The sequence below is a fragment of the Pholcus phalangioides genome, unplaced genomic scaffold, assembly GCF_987345545.1.
Source record: "Pholcus phalangioides strain wild (caught in Gottingen) unplaced genomic scaffold, Ppha-v1.0 ptg000008l_1, whole genome shotgun sequence".
Classification (NCBI taxonomy): Eukaryota; Metazoa; Arthropoda; class Arachnida; order Araneae; family Pholcidae; genus Pholcus; species Pholcus phalangioides.
Genome location: NW_028301601.1, coordinates 49827633 through 49849169, shown reverse-complemented (window position 1 = coordinate 49849169; position 21537 = coordinate 49827633). Strand labels below are relative to the sequence as shown.

Here is a 21537-nt window from a genome sequence, read left to right as displayed (position 1 = left end):
ACGAATTCAGCTCGTTAACCGAAGTTCCACTGTATTTCTGTCCGCTCTGAAGGGGCGCCAAATCCAAGACGCAACGGTGGAAAAAAAGGGGTTCTTTTTATAAGGAATTATTGAAATAAGTAGTGAGAGTCCCGAGCCCATCTTTTCTTTTTTTCACACTACAAATTAATTGTAGAAGGCGCATCATAAAAAATCTGGCTTGGGACCCGCGAAAGATTCCAGCCTGGGGGCCAATCGACGCAGGATGTGGGGGAAGGGTATGGGGGGCAGGAAGAGCAAAAGATAAGTGTCGCACGTCTAGCGATTGTCTCGAGCCTCCCCTGATAGATTATATTCTTGTTACCACACAGTCCCTGTCTATTCCCTCTGGTTTTCTCATCATCCATTGCCGAGGTATGGAATTTCTACCGTGAAATATTAAAAACAAAATTTCTAAGTCTAACTAAAGTCTGCGCTGCCGTCCGGTTGCAACGAACCCCGTTTACCCTCGCTTAAGCCACCACCCGTGTTGTATGGTAAAATATTTACACCATATCAGGCCCATGAACGGTCCTTCGTTCCACAAATACGTTCCGAACCTGAAATTAATGAAAAATTACAGAAAATTCGATGGCCTCCTAAAAATAGCGTCATTTCCATGGGATTTACGCCCTAGAAAAAAAGAAGACGAGAACAAAAGAAAGGAAGGTTATACAATGCCAGGCATTCATTACCAATCCGCTCACCGAATCTCGTTTGCCCTACAGACACTCTGTGGTCTTATTTTTTTGGGCTGTAGGGTAAATTTTGTTTGTGATCATGCATCCGTGGAATTGTAAAAGCAACCACTAGACCGAAAATCATCTTCACTGACAAAGAATTTACTATAATAACAAGAAAAGAAAGACGACTAAAAAAAAAAACCAAAAACCAGAGCGATGATCCCAACTTTTAGAGCAACACCAAGATTTTTAAAAATCAATGAATGATTCGTTGGATTGAATTATGGGTTAGACTGCTATTGCTACTTGAGCCACTCTTGGGAGTGAGTGTGATAAGTGCGGTCGCGGTTTCGGCGGGAAGCGACTTTATCGTACGAAAAGAAAAAAAATATATACATACAGGGTGATTACAATTGAAGTTCCCGTACTCTGAGTAGTTTTCTCAAAAACTGCAAATACAGCCAAATTTTTAAGATATCTTAATGAGACCTTGGGAGAAATGAAATAGAGGAAAAATAGTTCAATTTTCAACAACCAGGTGAAAAAGTGGCGCTTTTATATTGAACTTTCCTTTTTCTCCTATGGTCCATACAGCGTATATACCAAGTTTCAATGGAATACGTTCTCCAGAACGGGCGCTACATAGGTCGGAGTAGCAGGACCGTCTTAAGAGCATCATGAGCCCCCAGGCCAAATGATTTTTCTGAGGCCCTACCACGAAAATTTTCGAAAATCTCAACCAGATCCCATTTTTGCGAGGCCCCCTTTTCTAGAACACTGCTCGTTACAACTGTTAGAACGGCTGCACGCTGGAATAACTTCACAGGGCTGGCATCGGTGCCTTTTATTCACTGTGACGCAGATTTGCATACGGTTTCTTCTTCTTACCCAGGTTACATTTGCATGCATGGTGTTCTTTTTCTCCCGATAAATTTCAACAGGAACGCCGTTTTAACGTTTGCGGAGCGGCCGTTTCGAAACGTGCTAGCGCGTTTGCGTTTCATGTTAGGCCGGGATTACACTATAAAAGTTCGTTTATAAAACTTGAAAAATGCAACCAATAGGCGGATCAGTTAAGTTCGCTCGAATGTAACAGATGTGTTTATTGGTTACATTTTTCCAAGTTTTACAAAAGAATTTTTATCAAAGGTTTATAGTGTAATACCAGCCTTAGACCATGCATTCTTTGATGACAATTGTTGGTATTGGTGTGTACTATGATCTTTTTTTTCTTCTCCCCATCTTTTCTGAATCACCCTGTACGTTTCACAGAGGAAAAATACGGGAGGTCGCTAATTGTCACTAAAAAATGTGTCAAGACTTCAAAAAACCTGAAACAACAATAAATAGGGGGAAAAACCTGCAAAAATAACAAATCGGAAATTTAAAAAATTTCAAAAATTTCAAAAGCATTTTTCACGGTCATCCAATACAAACATTCCATAGTAAATAAATACATAAAGAAAAATTCAGTTTCCATCAAAAGAAAAATTCAATTTCCATCAAAAGAAAAATTCAATTTCCATCAAAAGAAAAATTCAATTTCCATCAAAAGAAAAACACCATTTTGAAAATTTCACTCGATGTTATTATGAATATGTTAAAAACACACAGGCCTACAAAAAGTTGGAGACGGTGGAAACTAATCTTACGTAATATCGTAAATATGTAACGTAATAACTGATGCATTACGTATATAGCAACCAAGTTGGATCATATGAAACAGGTTTTTCAGGGAAAAAACACATTAACCTATATTAAAATACGCACCAGGAATTTCCAAGAAATTACTTACGATTCAATTTCATGAATTTGTTTTTTCTCTTAAAAATGCATATGATTCGGAGTAAAGTGCCTTTGATATCTTTTGAGAAGAGAATTTCACGAATAGTATTATTTTTTTGGCATGCTTATACATGGCTCATATGATATGATACTACCTGGCACTTGTCTAGTCCACTTACGGAAATAACACGGAATATGTATAAGCAGCTATAGGTTGAAAAAATAATAATTTCCAGTCGCGTAAAAGAAATCGTGAAACGAATTTCTAGGAGACGACGACGCAATCTAATTTGCATCTTTCGCTCGCCATGAACGACGACCACGAAAATAAACGGACGGGGGACCGTCCACATATCAATGAAGTGCTTCTTTTAGAGATTTCAAAAAGGTCCGAGATGAGATGAAGAATAAAGAGAGGAAAAACGGAGATTTTTTTTAAAATACTAATCGGGAAAAATTTCTGATGGCACACACATATATTGAACATTGAAGGACCGGACACACCCCGCTTCCCATCTCAAGGAGATATCGAAGCGTTCCCGAAAGATGGGTGCACCGAGACTGGGGAAAAAAAACCCCTGAGAATTATTTCAAGTATGCAAACTGCCCCAGAAATGCATGTACAAATTTCTAATAGGAAGGAAGGTGCGGAAAGATTAACTCGAATCATTGTTAGCAATATGATTCTGCAAATGCCGTCTTCGTGTGCTATAGACCAGTGTCTTTAACCCCTTTTTTTCACCCATGGGTTCAAGGGCGCAACATGAAAACATTGAAGAGGCTGAAACCAGTGCCGTCTTAACGCATGGGCCCACCCGGGCACTGCCCGGGGGCCTCAAGAGAAGAGGGGCCTCACAAAAATGAGATGCGGTTGAAATTTTATAGGATTTACCAGGTAGGGCCTCCAAAAAACCATTTGGCCCGGGGGCCCACGATACTCTTAAGACGGCCCTGGCTGAAACTTGCCAGTCCTCCCGTATATACGGGACCCTCATGTAAGAAGGGGGAGTGTGCGTTGCATTCCATGCCCATCAATCGAGAGGGGGATAAGCCCCTTACAAAATCTGGTGGGGATGGCTGGGTCTTGGCACCTATGCATGGGTTTCCTTTGTATTTTATTATGGACCTCTCTTGATCAAAGATCTGAACAAAGGGGCCGAGTCACCTTAAAGTTTCTAATTAATAAAAAATAATTTCAGACACACAACACAACGCATATTCACTAGTAACATACCGATATTAAAAATAAAGAAATGGTATTTGTATAGCATCGTGTTACTTTGGCTGCTGGCTAGCTGAAAAGGCTATTTGCGGGGATTTGGCTATTTTGCGGACATACAGTATTTGTACATCGAAAATTTTATGTTTTCATCAAAATTGATAAATAAAAAAAAACATGATTTTGAGATACTTTTTTGAATATTCATGCCTCAAATTTTTCTGATAAATTCCATTTACTTCACGGAAATTTATAATTTTATTTATTCCTCGGGAAATTGAGATATAATTCTTTTGAATGTTTCTTTTAACAGAAGTTTTGCTCAAGAAACGTTTTTGATATTTGTTTAAATATTTATGAACTTGATTTTTCTGACATTTTCCAATATTTATGCCTGAAATTTTCCAAATATTTTTCCATTATTTACGCACTTTTCTGATATTTCGCTAACACATATGTTGTTCTACTAATTATGCACTTACCTCTCTGATATTTTAATATTCATACAAGTATTAATCATTTTACGAATTTTTATTTTTATAATTTTATGAACTTTTTCTGAGTTTTCAAATATTTGGGCTTGAAATTTTTGATTTTGTATAATTTTTCAAAATTTGATTTTATATATAATTCTGAATATTTACACAACAGAATAATAATATTCTGTATAAGGAAAGGTAATTTAATTTTGATATTTTTCTGATATTCACAGCATAAAAATGTTTCTTACAACTTCTTTTAAAACATGAATTTTTCAATGACCAACCGCTATGGTACCCACAAGCAACAAGTTGGAGAGATGCTTACTTCAAATAACTTTTTTTACGTCCTTAAAACGCATCCAATTCAATTTCATAACGATCCCTTAAAGAGGAAAAAGATAATATACTACACATGCACACCATCGCCATTCGAGCACCACGATCTTCCAATTCAAAATACTGTAAAAGCTAATGTATCGCTACTCCACGTAAATCCCAATTGGAAATGATAAGGTGGAATTAGATATAACCAGAGGGGGGCTGTTCTTTCTTATCGCAAATAAAGACAAAATTAATTAAGAAAAAATCAATTTAAAATTGTAATTAGATATGAAAGAAAATTAAAACACGGATGCTATCGACGAGTTAAGGTAATTTCGATTTAACCATATCTGCAATAGATGGGTTTCAGTGAAGAGAGTAATAAAACTAGTAGACAATATCACCAGTAGTTCATTAAATATAATTATGGATTCACCAAGATCTGAAAAATTTGATACTGAACTTTTTCAATTGAAAATTCGTCACCGAGCCTGGAAAAAGGACCTAAGAACTATTCAATGTATGCAAATTGCCCCAGAAATGCATGTAAAAATTTCTAAGAGGACGGGAGGGTGCGGAAAGATTAACTCGAATCATTGTTAGCAATATGATTCTGCAAACTTTGTGTGCTAGACCAGTGTTTTTAACCCCCTTTTTTCACCCATCGGTTCAAGGGCGCAACATGAAGAAAAATTGAGGAGGCTGAAACTTGTCAATCAATGCCTTATATACGGGACTCGGGCCCTCATGTAAGAGGGGGGGGGGGTGTGTGCGTTGCATTGCATGCTCATAAATCGAGAGGGGGATAAGCCCCTTACAAAATCTATTGGGGGGTGGGGTGGAGGCTGAGTCTTGGCACCTATGCATGGGTTTCCTTTCTATTTGTATTATGGTACCTCTCTTGATCAGGGATCTGAACAAAGGGGCCGAGTCCCCTCAAAGTTTCTAATTAATAAAATAATTTCAGAGAATGAATAAAAGTCCTCAATTATTTTTGTCCCTGTTCAACTCGGGAAGCGAGCGGCGGCGGCACCGGCATGTTCCATTAAGAAATGGTCGCCAGATGTCCCGATTTTTTGCTAAAAAGTGCAATGTCCCGAAAAGTGCTTTCGGCACGACCATTTGCCCCGGTTTCCAATTACTTGATCAAAGTTGAAATAAATTAAATTAGTTTTCAATATTTAGTTGTCAGAACAGTTTCGTTCTGAAATTTCAAAAACTACCAACATTTTTTTCGCTTTGAACCTACTAGACTGTCATCAACACAGCCGCAAGTTTAAACGGAAAGTTCACGTTACGAATAATAATGATACCGAGTGGCCAACTTGGTATTCAAACTCAGGGCCGTCCCTACGTGACGCAGGACCCAAGGCGAAAATAATCTCCGGATTCCTTCGCAGAAAGAATTATTTCCGATCATTCGTTATATTATCCAAAATATTCTGAACATTTTCATGGTTTTAAAGTAGCAGCCACCTTGCTTTGTTGTGCAAAATTATTTTCGAGTTTCTCGATTCATACTCTCGACTAGGCTTTGCCCAAACTCGAACACTATTCACAATAACATAATGCCTTTATATTCGTCTCAACAATATAACTATACATCCATACAAAGTAATTGCACAATATTTCTATTTCATCGTACTTTTATAATTCGACACCGAACTGAACAAACCATACAAGACCAACACCTCCTATAGATTAGATATTATTTACCGTGGGTGCAAGCACGTATTGTATGCGTGTGACAAGGATCAGGCTTCATCACCAACAGGCAACTTTACCCACTGCCGTGCAATTCGTCATTGTATTTTCTCTGAGAAATATTTTTCAAGATGTCCCGGTTTTTATCGAAAAATTAGCATTATGTCCTGGTTTTCAGCCAGATTTGCCCCAGTTACGTGATCTGGCCACCCTACATTAAGATGTCACTGAATTACATGAGTTGGTGGCCCGTGTGCTTCGTCGGAAGTTTCAACTTGGCCCGCCGTCTCTGAAAGATTGAACACCCCCCCCTCCGCCTTAGGACAAGTCACTTTCGATTAGTGTCGAAACCATTCAACACGCATCAATCATTTCTTTTCTTCATCTTAATGCACCCCAATCATTTGAGAAGTTAATATACAAATTTCTGAAACATCCCATATGTTATAGTGAGTACCTACGCACAATTAAGTAAAATTTAAAAAAAAAAAAATCAAATTTATCATAAAAATTGCGGTTACTACTAATTTTAAAAGCTACAAAACTGCCCCGAAGGTAACGGAATAATTGGGAATAGCAGTGGGACTAGCAATACTGACGAACGCACACACACATATACAGAAATGTCTTTTGTCCATTCATCTCCGCCCGAACGACGACGAACATATTAATTAGATTCATCGCCTCGGGGCAAGAAATCGAGTCTCCAACCATCCATGAGATGAGAGACAATTTCTTTTAAAATTCATCTCACTTTCTCACAGGCCGCTATTAATCAAATTAAGGCAGCGAGCCAGAAACTCATGTAACGTGATCATAAAATGTACTTGAACGGGGGGCGTGAAAATATAATAATTCAATCCGTGGCAAAAAAAAAACGGGGGAAGTGTATCTGGAAAGATGCCCTGAAGAACAACTTTTCCTATTAGAAGAAAACAAAAACTTATTAAAAACACTGACATCATGTACGGAATTTCGCAGTTCTCATCGGCCGTAATCCGATTAAACGCAGTGACAAATGGTTTTTAATGTATCTCCGATTTCGCGCATATTCGTCGCCTACGAGAGAATTACCCGCCATTGACACATGAAGGTCATCGATAATGGTGGCACGTGTTAAATAGAGTTTAAAAGAAACAACGTGTCCTTGTAACATTTCTTTGAAAAAAAAATATAAATAAATTCAACATCATTAACAGGTTCCACCTTCTCGAAGAGATCTCGTTTTGGAGATCCCTCGGCTAATAAAACACTGTATTTACAGTCAATTAAAATATTGTATACGGATCAATTTATGTACGAGACATTTCGAGAATTCACCACGTTATGGATCCGAATGCCCTTGGTTGATACTTTCGGAATCAAGTTTTAGATCCCACTCTAAAGCGTCACAGAACGTGAAAATAGAAATCTCCCAGCTGAATAAAACTAAATACAGATCATCTCTCGATCAAATTACATCCAGTTATCGTTATAGATTCGTCTAAATGGGATAATAGAAAACTAAACTAGTAATATATTCGTCGCAGGTTTATCTTTTACTTGAAGAAAACGTACAGTGGTCACGGTTCGTCAAGAGAATGGCGACGGCAGATCGACTTTTTTGTGGCGGAAAAACTTGCTCCGAAGGTCGACAGACGGTACTTCCTAGAAAATTTTCCAATCTACAGACGAAGTGGAGTCTGGGAAAAATGAATCCATGCATGCGTCTGTTAATGACCATTGCATCCGTTTTTGTGGGAGGACATCGCGTCTCCAGGTAAATCATTATTTGGAGAATAAAAACTACAGTGAAACGCATCGTAAACGCCACATTCCAATAGTGAGAATTGGTTTTTGTCCGAAGTAAATCTTCTTACGGAGTAAATATCTTCTATTTAGGGGTTATCTCTCTATAGGGCCGGTTTTCTGAAGGAAGAAATTACCTTAAAATGAAAATGTTTAACTATCTAAACTATCTTAAATGTGAAACTTAAGATAGTTTCTGATTAAATTTTCGCGGCCGTCGTTCAATGAATAAGACATTCTTTGGGAAAACCAATCCAAAATGAATAACCCATAAAAAAAAGAATAATCTCAATTAATAACCCATTCTCTCGGGCTAAATGGCAGCACCAGAGATTGGATCATCAGGAGATATTAGATGTGTGATCAGATGGCAAAATGTAACAAATTACTCTTTAAAAATTTCACGAGGGCAAATTTGTAAACAATATTTTGCAAAAATGTGATACTGTAGCTTTTTGACTTTATTGCAATTTGCCTCCGTTGGTTTCTCATAAAGCGAAAGAGATGGACGAAATTTTGTCACCTTCCAAAATTTTGACGAACGAGACTCCAGAATGCGAACAACTCAATTTTTTGGGAAAAGTGACTTGTGACCTCTTGCCATCTGAGAACAGAGATGAAGTTGACAGCAGCGAACAGATTAAGCCGTTCTGTTACCGACGTCGTCTAATATTTTCCGATGATGCCACTGGCTGGTATTGAAGAAATATTGAGTTCATTAATTAGACGCACGTTAGCTGCTTAGCTCCAGAAAATCTCATTCATTAGGCACAGAATAAGGCAAACACAAACAAACTTATAGACCAAAACCCACGGTTTGAAGCCACTTACTAACACTAAGCTTCTCCGCCTGGAAGAATTCAACCCAGATGGTCCCCCCCCCCCGGGAGTTCTAAGGTTTTTGCGTTTTAGTCAACTTTATATCCTTTTAGAAACTTGCGGTCATGAAGTCATTAAAAACGCCAAAATGAGGCTCATTTTATGTGTGTGTGTGAATGGATACTATTTTACATTCCTAGTAATTTCATGATTAATTACAGACATGGGTAACACGAGGGGAGGCCGAAAGAGCTTTAGCCCGGAGCTTGATCTCTTATATCGTTTCATTTTTTATAAAAAATATAGACTAACTAGAACATCTAAATGGAGGGCAATTTGAAAGTCTTTGCCCAGTGAGCCCACAAAGATGTCAAAACCATTGCTATCTTCGATTTTATTAATGACATTCATGAAGCAATCTGAAAGGGATGAAAATTTATTTCAATGCTATCAACATGATCAAGACAGTTGCCTCAACTCAGTTTGACCGTAAGTTCCTTCACACATTAAGAATGCCGCATAATAATTCCAAAAATACTACAGAGAAACACACAAAAACGACATTCTATAGCTCTACGCATCCTCTGCACAACACACGCGAAAAAATAAAATAAAATAAACAAACCATTCACAGAACCGAACAAAGACCCCTAAACATTCGGGTCGTAAGTCGATTCTAAATATGGACCAAAGTTGAATCAAAACGCACAAGAGGAAGTTCTCATCCGCTCAAAATGAAAATAAAGAACGCTGTCAAGACGTAGAAAAATAAAGAAAAAGACTATATAAATGGTAACCTTAATTACAATGGGTGTCCATTTCGTCTTAAAAAGACACCACACAAAGATAAAAACTTATCCATCTCCCCCATCATCTACCGCCATATTGCCGCACAGCAGCAGCACCAGTAGCTCTCGCATTTCCTTTGTCAGCATTAACCCACTGAGAAAATCCAGATGCGAGAAAGACACATTATATTGGAGAAATTAAAAAAATAAGAATAGGACGTTTGCGTCAACCAGAATAACATCTGCGGCGATTTCTAGTTCGAATCATGTTGCTTCTGGTTTCGTAAAAAAAAAAAATGGTTCTTTTGATCACGGTTAATTTTTCCAGTCACTGTATTTAGGCTTCAAGTTCTAATTAGGACAGGCGATACTCCATACTGTTTGATTAGAGAATAGAAATGAGACACAGGGCAGCATCCGGGAGCATCGACGAGAGGAGATCGGCAACAGATATGAACGCCATTTGAACACACGAGCCATTCATTCATCGGATCTTCCAAATATCTCAATCTGATAAGACAAACTTCTTAAGTTCTTGCCTTGGCCAAATACGATAAGTTTATTGGAGGAGCTTATTTTCACAAAAAGGTACACATTTCCATTCTTTTTTCGACATTCACTTTTCAACGGTTTCTGAATCTTTGGGATGTGTGTGTGAGCTTTGCCGTATTATGTATGCAGCAACAGGGTTTATTTAAACGGGAATGTTTTTAGGTGGAAATCACGTCACATGAAGTAAGTCGTTTGTAACGAAATTATTTACTATTATAAATTTGGGCTTCCCAACCCCACTTGATACACGGGGCCCTGGGCGAATGCTCATGTTGCCCATGTGGAAATCGGGCCCTGCATATCAGTTATCTCGACAGCAGTTTGGACTTGGTCAACACCATAATACTTTAGAATAAAATATACGTCTAGCGCAAGGGCTCTTTTAATCCCATAAGTTGTGTTCGCATAACGAAAACCAAAGACAAGTGGGATTAAACATCATTAACCGATCAAGACTTGACAACACTATATTTTCTAGCCGATTATAGACAGTAAACAAACAAAGTCCACGAGCAGCACACCCCATAATTGCGAAAAATGACGCCTCAGCAAACAACTCGGATAAGAGACAGCACACTAAAAAAATGTCAAACAATGACGACTAAATGCATCGATGACGTGCGAGTCCCGACTCAAGTCATAAATTACCGCTTGACCAAAAGAGATTAATCGGAGAGATATCACAAGAAAGTTCAGACGTGCATGATAATTCCCCCGATTATTAGCACGAAAAACAATGGAAGTTGTCAAACAAACGTTACTATAATCTTGTTAGTCTATAAACGAGCGGTCACGGTTGTGAGTAGACTGACCGATGGATCCGGCGCAAATTAACATTTCTCTAGTACCTGATTATGGGGGGGAGGGACCCGCCGCCGAAACTGAACAGGATTATTCGGGTTAAGAGCGATAATAATCACACAGTCAAGATCAAAACTTGTGATAAATCCGAGAAATAAGCCGACGAAAACTACACGAAAAGCTTTTTAAATCTTTTCGACCTTGGAGAACCCTTAAAATACCCGTGTTATGTAGGTCTAGATCCCTCAGAAAAATTTGCTGGAACTATTTGGCACTAAAGAAAAGCTGAAGTCATGACCTGCACATAGAAGAGAAGGCGAATGCTGACAAGGCTTCATCCCTGGGACCCCCCCCCCCATCCCCCGATATGGACTTTCGTTTAAGAAGCTAGCTATAAATTTACTTCATATGGGCCTCTGATTTAAATCTTGGCCTAAGATCCACTAAAGATTTCAGTCTGGGGGGCCCCGGCGCAAATATGGGGGGGGGGGGAAGATAGTTGCAGTAGACTAATTAGGAACCATGCGGTTGAAGATTTTCACGACTTGCTGGGATAAAATTGGAAAAATGTTCAGAACCGGCCCTGCCCGGAATACCGTATGGCCGGATTATAGAGTTCACTGTACTTCCAGCCAGGAAGTATGATGGAAACTTTTTGCTAACTCAGAACATCACTCCACTGAAATCCTCGGGCGCTCTGTTGGGCGGTCCTAATTTTTACGAAGACGTACGTTCAAAGACTCAGTCACAATTCGTAGCCATTGGTGTAAAAAAAAAAAGACTTACCCAGGAACAATTTCCAGGGAAGATATTTCCTACCAAACACAGCTTCAGACCTTTATATGCGATATATTCTAAGCTATCCAGAACATACGCTTTTATCTAAAAAGCTTTTAACGTCTACCAGAAGAGAGGGGGGAAAAATTACGCAACTGCTATAAAACACGCACACAGAAACTCGGAAATGTTTGATTAGCCACATACACACGAGCACCCCACCATCACCCATATAGATTCATTGAAACGTAGAGCAGAGCTTTCAGTCGAGTGACTAGAGTAGGTTTTAATGCGTTAATGGGAAAAGCTCGAAAGATACCACCATTACTAACTCGAGTGTCTCCGGCGACGAGACGCTTAACGCCACTCTTTATAGACCTGAGTATCTTCCTGGCAACTGACCATTAAATCTAGTGTCAAAAATATTACCCGATCATGCTATTGGTCATTTAGTATCGGACAAGAAAATACGTTCTGGTAAGATGGTCAATACTTTATAATCGATCATTTGTCCATTTGGAGGGGGGCACGAATGACCTTTAAATACAATCATTAATCGTTTCATTCAGTCAATGCGTTTCGATAACTAGTGATCTCGGTGACACGAAAAAGACGACTATAGCAGTTCTCAACATGGGGCGGTCCAGGGATATTCTGGGGGGGGGGGGGGCAAGTGAAGATCAAGAATACAGAAAAATCAGATGTGACGACGTACATTCACGATCATTCCTGGTTCTAAGTATCACGGCGAGGACCCTTTCTATTTTAGGTTACCCTTTTATTTTACCCGTACTTTTGATCCATTGAAGAACCTCAAAGTCAAAGGTTCTTCAATGGATCAAAAGTACGGAACCCGACCAGTGCCCGATTCTGGATGGGTCCCCCCTAATTCAGGCCGCTCGAAGACAGACTAGGAAGTCCGAAATATTCACCAGAATCATTTATGCAATACTTTAGAATTGCTTATATCATTGGTTTTCAACCTACGACCATATGCCCCCCCCCCTCCCACAATATGATATTTAAATTCTGGCCTGGGGGCGCCTCAACAAAGATCAAATCTTAGGGGTTCTGCTGCAGGATATGGGAGCCATGCTTAGGGGTCCAAAGACAGACCTTATAAATATCATGAATTTACTGAAAAAAATAAAGGCAATATACAAATACAACGCCACAACAGGCAAATTACCCAAAGAGGTGGCTGACTTAAGAGCATCATGGATCCCCGAGCCATTTTTTGGAGGCCCTACCTACTACTGCTACACCACACATGCACCCCCCCCCCCGCGGAACCCCCAACGAATCGGTACATTCGGGAATGAGCGTGTACGTGTAGTGAAACCTGACGAAGTTTTTTGTTTCTCTGTAATGTTTGTTATGTGTAGTGCTGCCATCTGCCACCAGTTTTTCTAACTATGAGTGAAGTGTTATGATTGAATGATTTATCGTTGTAGGACTGTTGCTCTCTGTGGCGAGACTTTTTAACGGGGAGATCGGCTCGCATTTGCGCCTTGAAGTTGGGAACCACAGAAAACCAACTTCAGCCGACCACCTGTATAGATATATAGAAAAAGTCTCGCTATACGCTGGATGAGGGCATAAATTCCACAAAACGGGGGGGGGGGCACGAGAAGATAGCATGAACGGGGCGACGGACAATAAAGATTGTCAAACATTGAGCTAAACCAGTGGTCCTTGATCAAATTCCGTATAGCCATGCGTACGAGGTGCATGCACGATTAAATAGTGGTGCAGGCATCTTCCACCCGTTGCTCGCGAGCACTACAGTGGTCCCCGAAGTACCCAGAATGTTCGATGCTCGTGTCCGATTTCGTGATCGTGAGCACTTGATCAACGTTCCAATTAAACACGTTGGAGGAATTGTATTCGAGGATTGAAATCATCGTCACTTCACGCATTCGTATGTTCAACTTGTCGTAAGGGTGCTCTTCTTTTGATGACGGATACGGGCAGTACTCGCGAAAAGTTGAATACCTTCGTAGTAGTGGTTTCTTGGAAGGGGGGGGGGGTCTGCACGCTCATATACAGCATATAATAATGCATGCTTAAATGCATATTATTCCCTGAAGGTGTCCGTGGTTTTCATTTTACTGGCAAAGGGTCTCCTGAATTCATCTTATTGGCAAAAAAGGGTTCATAGATACACAGAAGGTTAAGGAATCACTGAGCTAAATGATCTCGTGGCCTTCGAATCTATGCATTTAAATTCAATAGAACTGAATCAAAGCTACGTTCTAGGCACTTTCTCAGGGGGTGAGAAATGACCACCTCCGTGGTCTAGCTAAAAACCAGCGTATCATCACCGAATGAATATCACCAATTCCAGGACATTCTATCAATGGCATCATTAATTTAATAGCAGCTAAATTCACGGAAGTCGTCAATTCAAATATCACCGATAACAGTCAGATCGAATAGCGTGTTGTGCGAGTGTGTGCCAGGGAATGCATCTGCGCGCTTTTATTACGCGAATGCAACGCACACAGGCACGTGCAAATGTCAATTTTCAAGGAATTTATTTAGGTTACGTGTTTCCACAATGCGTGCGTGATTCCGTATAAACGCGTGCAAAACATCACGTTATTCAATCTTTCGTATCTCGGGTTTCGATGCACACACACGAGGAATAATTTAGTTTGCACATCCGGATGTGTGTATCCGACCAACTAAATCTCATCATTTCTCTCTCTAACCCTCGAGCGCATTCTAGTAATTATCATCATCCAAGACTTCGGATAAGACGGTAATGAGGATAAGATTTTCTTTCGTTCCGGAAAAGGGGTAATAAAGTAACCGGGACTTCCATGATTTTTGGACGGATACGAGATCGACTACCTCATTAGAAAAAAAAAGTCCTATGTAATTAAGGAAATGAACCTGTGATTGTCAAACCACGAGACGGAAGAACTTCCAGATTTCCGAAATAATTTTAACAAGCTTTTCTTGAAAGTTTATCTTGAGACAAAAAGGGGAAGGCGCTTACAACATTTGGAGGCTCAGCTCAGAGTAAGCATTTGCAGAAAATTGGAGTTTAGAGCAGAAGTGCTTGGAGGTTTTAGAAGTTCCGTTAAGGGGCATGCACAGATTTTAGTAGCACAGCGCAGATGTCAGAAGATCAGGGGAGCAACCAGGGCTGGTTCTGGACATTATTCTAGTGTAAGTAAAGGGCGTTTTCATAAAAAAAAAAAAATAGCCCTTTCCCTTCAGTTGGCGCCTTCTGTGACCGTGTAGTTCGCAGGATTCAAGATCCGGACATGGAAGCAATATATGCAGATCCTAGAACAGTGTTTCCCAAAGTGGGCGATGCAAGGTTCCAGCGGGACTTAACATAGGATCCTATGGGTTCACTTCATTTGGGAGTCGATGAGAGAAAGAAATTTCTAATGAAGGGAGGCGATGGAACAAAAAGTTTGGGAAACTGTCCTAGAATCTCGCGGAAGTGACAAATGCAGATTCTTTAAGGTCAGGAGATGACAGTCGAAAATTTTAGAAGCTCTGAGGACAACGCTCGTAAATTTCAGAAACTCGGGGATCGACGCTCTGCTGACTTCAAAAACTTTAAGAAAAATGCTCATAGATTTCAGAACCTCTGGGGACGATACTCGCAGATTTCAGAAATTCAAGGAAGATCTTTGCCCACGGAATATGCATGCAGATTTAGGTAGTTCAAGGATAACGCAGATTTCGAAAGCTCTGGAAAAAAGTCTTCCCGGAGACAGCAGGCAGACCTTCAACCGGGGCAGTCTTAAGAGAATCATGGACCCCGGGCCAAGTGGCTTTTCTGAGGCCCTACCTTGTAAATTCTAGAAAATTTTAACCGGATCTCATTTTTGTGAGGCCCTGTTTTCCTGAGGCCCGGGTGGGCCCCATGCGTTAAGACGGCACTGCCTTCAACATGATACTCACGTAACATGAATCATCTTTACTTCAAAATATGAAAAAAAGACACGGCATCACCAGCAACAACAAGAAACAAGCAAAACTCTAGCATAAATACGTTAGGGCCACGCATAAACACTCACACGACACGTTCCGTTGTGTTTCCGATTCGTTAGAAATTCCAAAGGAACGTGCACGAGGTGCATGTACGGTTAAGTAGTAGTAGTACAGTACTCAATTCGATCCCATTTTTAAACTATTCACAAATTTATGGCACACCCTGTATTTCAATCGTACGTGCCGGCACCGACGGGTAAAAGTAATGCCACAAAATCCCATCAAGATACTGCGTACGTATCCAGATTTTTATGATACACTTCATTAATTCAAAATAAAATTTTATTCCTACAAAAAGGACATATTTTTGATTTTTTTAACATTTGAAAGCCGGTGAAATATTTTTCCAGAGGAAAAAGGAGGGGGAGTGCGTTCACGGAGCCTTAAAAATGTCCATCTTAATTAAAGTTTTGCCTCCTCATAAGTGCGACGTCAACTTCAGTTTCGAAGAGCCGCGGCCTCTTTTTTTTTTCATTCCCAATTTCTGGCCTTAGAAGAGAGGCTTCACAATATATAACAATGAGTCTCTCACTCCTCTCATAAGCTTTCCAATTAGTGGGCAACTCGCTGTTCCGACTTCAAATAAAGCGCATCCTGGGACCTATTTTTTCATTATTTTACGTCATTCTCTCTCTTTGTGCCGATCTCCGCTGGTTTTTGATGTTGAACTTGTCCTCGGGGCCATCAGTTTCAGTGGAGAAGGGCTCTTGACGTCCAGTATTATTATTATCATCATAATCATGACGTAGAAAGATTGACTCTTTCCGTCCCGCGTAGCTGTACGTACGAGTTTTAACCCCACTTAGTTTCGGAACTACTCGATATTCGTGTCTGGAGATGAATTATTTTTCAGTAACAATATTGGATTCAGAAAAAAGTTACGGAATTCTCGAAAAAATTACTTTCCTGCAAGAAAATTTCAATATTTTATTCTTAAAAATGCATTATATATATATATTTATTTTTTTATTGATCACTAGTATTTAGCGGAATTTGAATATATTTCTAGCAAACAGATATATCAGTTGAAGGAAAAAATCCCGGTTTAAAACTAGTAAATGGTTTGCACCATTGCATTTCCCAAAAGTAACAGTATGGTGCGGGTTCATGGGATCGTTCATCATAGGACTGTTCTTTGAAACGCAGTGCCCAGTAAATGGGTGGAAACGGTGAATGCGTAGAGTTACGTAACTTCTTCGCGAGAAGGTCGTGCCACGTACTCTGGTGAAGGCATTCCTGCTACAGACGTTCGGGGGAAGACAAAATCATTAGCAGGCGTTGCAGGTTCCCATGGCCTCCTCGGTCTCCAGATTTGACACCGGCAGACGTCTAGTTATGGGGATATGTTTGAAATCCTGGATGTATTGATTCGGTCCATCCAATCTGTCGGAACTGAAAGATGCGATCCGCCGAGAGGTGTCATGTATACATCCGGACCTGCTGCACTTGCCGTTGCTGGATTTGTGACTCCCCTGCAATGTGTTATACCCTATGGTGATCATGTGGAACAAATACTGCTGTAATAAACGATTTGGAAGCGTTCAGTTCGTTATTTGCGTATCTTTTCTTTGACTTGTGTACGTCAGCGCCATCTATCGGCTTTTTTTCAGTCTTAAAAAAATTCCCGTGACCTAGCGACGCTAACCCTGCAAACCGTTTTTTATTTCGGATTTTCCGGTTTTTATGAATTTTTAAAGTCTCTACGGACTTTTTGCCCATCCTATATTTGTCCAGCACTGTCCTGGAGTAGCAGTTCACTGGATATTACTCCAGATGCCCTGCAGAACTCAAAAACAAAGCAAAGAATTTCTAATTCACTATGGCACAGGATGTCCCATAAATTCGCAAACAGTTTAGAAATTCATAAAAATCAAACGACTTGATGTATTTGAATGCGGTTTGCGAAAAAAGTTATTTTTACGGAAGGATTTTTTTTTGGGGTACAGAAAAAAAAAAAAAAAGTTCAAATTTTTGTTGCTAGAGAGCGCTGCAGAAGAGCAAATCACTGCAAATATGCAAATAAATATCCTATAAAATGCAGGATGGATTAATAGCTTATTTCTGAGTATTATTGTTACTGGCACCTACATGAAGTTTCTATTGTGATGTTGACATTGGTGGGTAAAGTACTATTGGGGTGAAGTTGTTTCACCTCAGCTCCGAATCTCCAGCTGAAGCTTGAAGAGATTGACGAAAGATTCTGCGAAGGAATTCGGAGGTTTTCTTTTATGCAGCGCTCTCTATCGACAAAAAGTTAATCTATTTTTTGATTTAAAAAAAAAAAAAATCGTAACAACTTTTTTGCAAACTACATTAAAAAAAACTGGGAGGGAATCGTTAAATTTATGAATTTCCGAGCTATTTACTAATTTATGGGATAATAACCTACACTTTGAATGGAAATAATTTTATATACAGGGTATACTAAAAATATTAAAGCCTCAAAGTTTTGTCAAGAAAACAAAATTAACATACATGTCCAGTGTAAAAGAACACGGAGATGAAATGACTTGTATTTGAAATATAAATTACCATCTATTAAGCGTATCGACGTATCAAGGAAGCTGCCGGATATTATTAAAGCAAAAAAGAAAAATATTTGCTCTATATAACATTGTTTTCCTTCTCATTAACAATCGCTCCATTTTTTTTCCCTCCCTTCCTTGACCTATCAGAGCATATATCCTGAGCGTGGACACTTTTGGAGCGACGTTTCCTGCTCTGGGCAAGTTGACGCAACACCAACGGTCATTTATTATTTTATTTTTTTTTTGGCCGGCAGACTTGAATACATTGGCGCCAGATTTATCTGATCTCGGACAACATTTTGAATACTGGCGGAAATAGTGAAAGGAAAGATGACTGGTTTCCAACACACGAACGAACACATGACACGAAAAGAAATAAAAGAATTGCAATTGAAAGCAGGAAAAGTGACGTGTAACGATTCTTGAGACCGGTCCAAGAGCTTTTAGCGCTTGCTTTTCTATGCTGAATACTATGCGGCCGAAATATTCTCGGTGAAATGTAGGTACAAACTTCGAGAGGTTATGCAGCATAGAATATACACTGAAGTGCCGAAAGTGATGAGATAACTCTTAATATTGCTGCACTTCGCCGGGTTAAAGAAGGTCCCACACGATATTAAGAGGCTTCCCATGACCACCTTCAGTCACAGAGTAATAATACTATAGAGTGCGCGCGAGGGGTTACAATGTGAAGCAAAGATCCGGAGTCACGTGATTCCGGTCGAAAGGCTGGTCAGGGAATCTCGCTGGCAATGCTTTCCTTATGGCTGTTCGTATGACGATCTCCAAGTGCTGTCTTATTTTTCATTAGAATGGTCACCACGTGTGCAGCTTTCGGATGTTCTGAACGGTTTAGGAAAGGAGGAACATTATCCTTTCACAAAGGAATAATTTTTTGCTTATTCCCCTTCTTATAAATTAAAAATTGGAATATTAAATTGACGATGCAATGGATTTCTGACGTAATCTCAGTTTCTAACGACTCCATTTTGGATTTAATTCAATTAAAGTTCCAAGTTTTAGTAAAATTCAAATGGCATGAATCATTATTAAATGTTTTAATAGAATTTTTGGCAATAAATGATTGAAATTGTGAGTTTTATGAAGTTTTAACTGAAATATACGTCTCCGCAAGATTTGGCGAGATTTGGCGAGCTAGTGAGTTCATTCGAGTTTTGCTCAACTTGGAAGAAAATATGCTTTTCAGATGGAGAAATTTATGAAAAATATTCTATTTAAATAGAATGTGAGGAAAACTTCCCCCCCCCCTCTAGACAATTGCAGTTTTGCATAAAAATGCATAACAACCTCTAAAAATAATAGTATTTTTACCCCTCTTCGTAACGGTTATGTTTGCATATGCTGATAAATACAGCAAAAGCCAACATGAACTAAGCCGATGAAAAAAAATCTCTCTCTATCTTCGCATTTATTATTAATTTAATTTTTATGGCGAAATATGTGTAGTGCACGCATCTCATACGGACAGAACTAAGTTGTTGAAATAAAGTGATATTTCAGCATGGATTTTTTCCATATTCATTAAACTTACTAACTTCATTTTGAGAATTATTCGATTCATTCGTAAAAAGTGATAAATGCTACGAAATTCATCAAACTTACTAAAAATATTGGTAATTATGCATATATTTACCAACTATTATGCATAATTTCTGAAGATAACGCGCACTACGGATTTATCAAATTTACAGTAACATAAACATTATATATTTGTTGTATACAATATTTTGTTTCCTGTGTGTGTATAGATATTTAGAAAGCTATTAAAAACTGTGCCAAAAAAATTTATTTCATGAAATTTATACTGTTTATATTCACTTCCTTCAAATATTATATATTCAATTAAAATTTAAAAACCCATGTGTTAAGAAATTATTAAGAATTATCACTTAATGGAAAATAAATAAATTCCGTTTTCCAATATTTGTTTATTTTATAGAATTTATTTTTTCAAATCTGATACTCCCTAAATATTTCACATAAAAATGAGTGAAATTCATTGAAAAAATGAAGGAAAGTTTTCATCAACTTGATCGAATTGAGTCAAATTTCGTTACAGCAACATCCTAGCTTCTGCGAAAACGCGCCAAATGTAATAGCGCAGAACCTGTTCTTTCCCCGACAATACTGCTCATCTTTTCTTCACGTTCGACAAGTTTTATGAATAGCGTGCGCGGTCTATTTATATCTTAAGTCTATGCCTTCAGTGCTGAAGTGCCAGAAGTCATGGGATACCTCTTAATATCGTGTGGTCCCATGACTTTTGGCACTTCAGTGTATATATCTGTTTTCAGATAGCAAAATGTCACAAGTCACTTTTTCCAAAAAATTCATCTGTTCGCATTCCGGTGGTGGCAAAATTTTGTTTTCTCCTTCAGTTTATAAGGAAACAACTCAGGGAAATTTGTAATTCGCCAAAAAATACACAATATCGCGCATTTTGGCAAAATATTGTTTACAAATTTGCCGTCGTGAAATTTTGAAAAAGTGACTTATGACATTTTGACTTGGGACAACTCAGTTTTTTTCTATTCAACTGGTTGCAAAATGTTCAATCGGCGTTTCCCCCCCCCCCCCCCACATTGTTCTAAAACAGGATATTTTTCCTACAAGCTAAAATCCTGCGTTTATTATCATCATTCAGCCATCACGAGTTAGAATGGAACTATGTGATGTGTTTTACGAATCATGACAATTTTCCTTCAAATGGGCGGTATGTTCCACAGATGCCTTGAGAAAGTCTTTAGGCCAAGTAACAGTGAAACTGAAACTAAGAATTGAAGGAAGGGAGCTCATTTGTCTCCACTATGGGTGGACCATTATACCTTCCGATCTCCTACAGTCTTGCAGGTCGGTAACGATAATTTATTAGGGGGGGGGGTGTCTGTTTCAACCTCAGCATCCAACATCTTACACTTATTCCATAATTTCCACAACTATTTACTACAGCTGTTCATTGAGATTTACTGAGGGACCTTTGTCAACGTCTTACATACCCTAATGTGCTGGGAAATCTCGATTAAAGAACACAGAAGGGATTTCCAAAAGTTGTGCATTTGGGGCACCCTCAGAAATTTTAAGCATGTCATGACATCCATGCTCTGACCTCGACGAGTCAGAGTGCTGCGACGTACCGACTGGGAATCGTATACATAACCATGCCTCCCCAGATCCTGGAGAAGGGCTCCTAGGCTGATATCTTCGACTGGCTCTCAAGCCAGACTTTTCACGGGC

General features: G+C 39.2%; 1 protein-coding gene across 7 annotated transcripts in view; it reads right to left on the bottom strand.

Annotated features, from left to right (window-relative positions):
• Positions 1–21537, bottom strand: part of LOC149084447 (IQ motif and SEC7 domain-containing protein 1-like) — a 425974-nt gene that overhangs the window by 45983 nt on the left and 358454 nt on the right. The gene's annotated exons all lie outside the window — the stretch shown is intronic.